Raw genomic sequence first — 5,012 nt, forward strand, 5'->3', positions numbered from 1 at the left:
CTTCTTGTAGCTTCCAGCCTCCAAAGAGAAGCTTATTCTCTTCTTCACAGGGAGGCGCCCATCAGAATGCCGGAGAACCTTCCAGCTGAGGTGGAGCACCCCTTTCTCCCTGGTTCTGGGCCACAGGGTACTGGGCCTTGGTTGGGGCAGGGAGGCTGATCCATCTCCTTTCACTGCTCACGTCTGTCTCAGTTATCTGCTGCTGCGTAACAAAGTATCCCAGAACTTAGAGGCTTAAAACAACCATTTATTATTATCCGTCAGAGTCCTGTGGGTGGGTTGGGTGGTTCGCTTAGGGTCTCTCATGCAGTTGCAGTCAGAAAGCAGCTGCTGCTGGGACTTCCCTGGCGGTCCAGTGGTTAGGACTCTGTGCTTCTACTGCAGAGGGCCCAGGTTCAGTCCCTGGTCAGGGAACTAAGATCCTGCAAGCTGGGAGGAGCGGAGCGGGGAACACAGCTGCTGCTGAAGTCATGTCAAGGCTTGATGGGGCCAGACATCCAAAACAGCTTCTCCACTCACCTGTCTGCTACCTCAGTTGAGATGGAAGAATCAGGGACTAGCTGACCGTTGTCTCCTCTTCATATTGTCTTGCCACGTGGCTAGCCTGGGCTTCCCCTCATCATGGCAGTCTCAGAGTCAGATTTCTTAAATGGCAACTAATTTATCCCAGAGCATTGTCCCAAAGGGGCTTCCCAGGTGGTGCAGCAGTAAAGAATCCGCCTGCCAAAGCAGGAGATGCAAGAGACGCAAGTTCAATCCCTAGGTTAGGAATGTCCCCTGGAGGAGCAGATGGCAACCCACTCCAGCATTCTTGCCTGGCAAATACCATGGACAGAGGAGCCTGGCGGGCTGCAGGCCAGGGGGTCGCAAAGGGTTGACATGACTGAGCACACGTGCACACAGTGTCCCGAATCAAGGGTGGAAGCCACAGGGCTTCTTACAGCTCCCGAAGCATGGCCTGTTTCATTCTGTTGCTCTCACAGGCCCGGCCCGGAATGAAGGTGGGAGAAAAGGGCGTGCAGAGCAGAGTGCGCTTCCTGATGGGCCATCTTTGGAGCCCAGCCACTGCCATCTATGGGGTCGTGCTGAGTCAGACACGACCGAAGCGACTTAGCTGGAGCAGCACTGCTGTGTTGCTGCCATAAGCACTCTCTTCTCTTCCTCTGCCTCTAAACTCACCAGTGCTCCTTCTTAGAGTCTTCAGTGGTCTTTCCTCATCTTCTGGCTTCAGATTACTCGAGTGCCTGCAGACCCAGACCTGGCCTCTCCTCTACATGCCCTCGCTTAGTGATCTCATCTGGCCTCAAGCCTCTAAACAATGACAACTCCTGAACTTACATTGCCAGCCTGGACCTTTCTTCTGAAGTCTAGCCTCTAGTCTCCAGCTGCCCACTTGACATCTGCACGCGGGTATCACACGGGGGCCTCAATGCTAGCCCCTCTAAAAACACCTGCCGCCCCCTGCTCCCAGACACTTCATAAAAGAGTGTGTGTCAATAGCCAGTAGTCGCACATGAAAAGATGTTCAATCCCATTAGTCATTAGGGAAATGAAAATTAAAATCACAATGAGACACCACTATACATCCATTAGAATGTTGAAAATTACCAAGACCACTCGTAAGAAGTGTTGGTGAGGATGGGAAGCATATGGAGCTCTCATACGCTGCTGGGGGAATGAAAAATGTGCTAAACCATTTTAGAAAACAGTTGGGTAGTTTCTTGAAAAGTTAAACATGTCCCCACCATAAGATCCCATCCAGCCATTCCACTCCTAGGCATTTCTCCAAGAGAAACGAAAACATTCGTCTCCATGAAGACTTCTGCTTTAATGTTCAGAGCAACTTCGTTTGTAATCACCAAAAGCTGGAAACAATTGAAGAAGTTTGCTAACAGATGAATGAGTAAACAAATCATAGAACACCCCAACAATGGGATACTTCTCAATGGTAAAAGAAAAAAAAAAGGAATGATTTATTGGTACCTATGGAGAAGGCAATGGCACCCCACTCCAGTACTCTTGCCTGGAAAATCCCATGGACAGAGGAGCCTGGTAGGCTGCAGTCCATGGGGTCGCTAAGTCGGACATGACTGAGCAACTTCATTTTCACTTTTCACTTTCATGCATTGGAGAAGGAAATGGCAACCCACTCCAGTGTTTTTGCCTGGAGAATCCCATGGATGGAGCAGCCTGGTGGGCTGCCGTCTATGGGGTCGCACAGAGTCGGACACGACTGAAGTGACTTAGCAGCAGCATGATGTCTCAAAATCATCATACTGAATAAAAGAAGCCAACCACCACCACGTAACAATGAGTACGTACTTTATTATTTCACTTACATAAATTCTGGAAAATGCAAACTAATTTACAGTGACAGAAGTCAGTAAGTGGTGGTGGGGGGAGGAAGGGAGGAGGATTGCAAGAGGGCACAAGAATGGATGACAGATTTGGGAGGCAATGGATATGTTCATTATCTTAACTGAAGTTTTCATGGATTTGAACCATAGCAACACCAATCAAAGTATACACTTTAAATATGGCCATGTAGTGTATTTCCATTATACCTCAATAAAGTCAAATCAAAGAAAAAGAAAGACGTGTGTTTGGATGAGTGTGTGTGCTAAGTTGCTTCAGCCGTGTCTGAATCTTTGCAACCCTATGGACCGCAACCTGCCAGGCTTCTCTGTCCATGGGATTCTCCAGGCAAGAATACTGGAGTGGGTTGCCATGCCATCCATCCTACAGGGGATCTTCCCGACCAAGGGATCAAACTTGTGTCTCTTACGTCTCTTGCATTGGCAGGAGGGTTCTTTACCGCTAGCGTCACTTGAGAAGCCCGAGTTTGGATGAATACACACCAGAAGTTAATCATCATTACCTTGCGGAAAGAGCATGGGGCAAGAACTGTGACTTGTAACCTTGCACGCACGCAGCTTCCTGGTTTAAATTTCCTACAACAAGCATGTATGACGTGTGTTTAGGGAAAAGGGCAATACATTTTTTTATCCCAGGTCTCAGCCCAGCGTGCAAGAGGCCCTGTGTCCCATGCCCCCAGTGGACCAGGTTGTTCCACTAAACAAACTCACCTCCTGGAGTTGAGCCGAGGGTTTCTGGGCCAAATTCCCATCTAGAGACAATGAAAAATGTGCTCCCTCAGAACAGGGACTTTATTCACGCCTTATATCTACATTCTGGACGGAGGCCCATGTGGGATGATTGCCCAGGAAGATAATGGAGTCATTAATCTCTGCCCCAGACTGACTCCCCCAGCCAACTTCCCACTGGGGTAATTAAACCACCTGGCAGCCTGGTGTCCGTCTCCATGGGGTCTGCGGGGCAGAGGGACCAGGCCTCTCTGGATGCTGCACTTGGCTTCTCCAGAGGGGCAGGTTGCTGACTGACTTCAGGACAAGCGAGCTGAACCCAGGCTGGGGTCCATGGTCGTGACTTGGCTCAACCCAAGATTAAGGCAGACATGGACTTCTTGGCATGGCAGGGGCTTGGGAACAGCTGCACGAGCTTCTGCTTTTGTGAGGTTGCCTATGTGTGTACTTCCACTCTTCCTAACCTCACACCGGTTCCACTGATGGGCCCAGGAGCGGGCTAGTCCACCTCTCCCCTGACTTTCTCCCTTTCTCAATAATAGCATCAAGACCTTTCAAAGGAGGACCGCCACCTCCTGCCCTCAGACCCAGAAGGTACATTCTGATTTGGCTTGGCCCTCACTATTCGGAACTGGGTCCAGCACCCGCAATTGGCTGGGAGCTTGTTGGAAATGCAGAATCTCAGTCTCCACCCAGACCTGCTGACCTCGAATCTTCCTTTGTAAAATATTTACTTATTTGGCTGTGCTAGGTCTTAGTTGCAGCATGTGGTTTCTTGTTAGCTGCAGCCTACAGGATCTTTGGGCTTCCTAGGGGGCGCTAGTGGTAAAGAACCCACCTGCCAATGCAGAATACAGAAGAGATATGGGTTCAATCCCTGGGTCGGGAAGATCCCTTGGAGAAGGAAATGGCAACCCACTACAGTATTCTTGCCTGGAGAATCCCATGGACAGAGGGGCCTGGTGCGCTACAGTCATGGGGTCGCAAAGAGTTGGACATGACTGAAGCAGCTTAGCACAAGCAAGATGTTTAGCTGTGGCATGCAAACTCTTGAACCTTGATGCCCTGATGTCCAGCATGGTGATCTAGCCACTTCCTCAAGGGGCCTTCCTCTTGCCCTCTGTGTGTGTTTATATCTTAGATAACATATTTTTTTTAAGGATAGAGCTAACTCAGTGGACAATATTTAACTATGTGATTTCCTGTATGGCTAGTCACACCCAGAAATAAAAGATGGATGCCTGATAAACCTGGAATTTTCCTGGCTGATTTTGGACACCACCCAAGTCAAAATGCATATGGCACCCCCAGACACCAGGAAAGCATTATCTTCACTATTTCCTGCCAAATGCCTAGCTGGTTCCACTGGTAAATATGAGGTTCAGGGTGTAGCCAGGTGCATGACCCTCTCTGGATGGATAACTTTCCAGCTCAATTTCCCTCTCTGACAGAGTCTGGGAAACTGGAGGCCCATGAGTTAGAGATGAGAATTTCTCCAAAGCAAATGAAACGCGTCAAGTGTTTTTCAAGAAATGTCTGGTGACCTCCCTGGTGGCACAGTGGTTAAGAATTCGCCTTTCAAGGCAGGGGACACAGGTTCAACCCCTGGTCCAGAAAGATACCACATGCTGCAGAGCAGCTAAGTCCATGGGTCGCAACAAAGAAAGCCAACGCAATGAGATGCCCACCCACTACAACTAGAGTAGCCCCCGCTCACTGACTAGAGAGAGCTCACGTGCAGCAAGGAAGACCCAGCGTCGCCAGAGATAAATAATGAATCAATAAAAGAAATATCTGGGGCTTTCCATTTTTACCCCACATTCACGTGAGTCCAGGTCTGATAAGTGCTTAACTGGTGTTAGTTCTATGTGTCTAAGACCCAAGTTCCTTCTGTGGACAGGTTGTTCA

At 49.3% G+C, this 5,012-nt stretch overlaps 1 non-coding gene across 1 annotated transcript; it reads left to right on the forward strand.

Annotated features, from left to right (window-relative positions):
* Positions 1-341: 341 nt before the first annotated feature.
* Positions 342-414, forward strand: TRNAR-UCU. Its single transcript has one exon. It is a non-coding gene; the product is annotated as a tRNA-Arg (tRNA).
* Positions 415-5,012: the final 4,598 nt, after the last annotated feature.

The sequence above is a fragment of the Oryx dammah genome, unplaced genomic scaffold (assembly GCF_014754425.2).
Source record: "Oryx dammah isolate SB20612 unplaced genomic scaffold, SCBI_Odam_1.1 HiC_scaffold_10, whole genome shotgun sequence".
NCBI lineage: Eukaryota > Metazoa > Chordata > Mammalia > Artiodactyla > Bovidae > Oryx > Oryx dammah.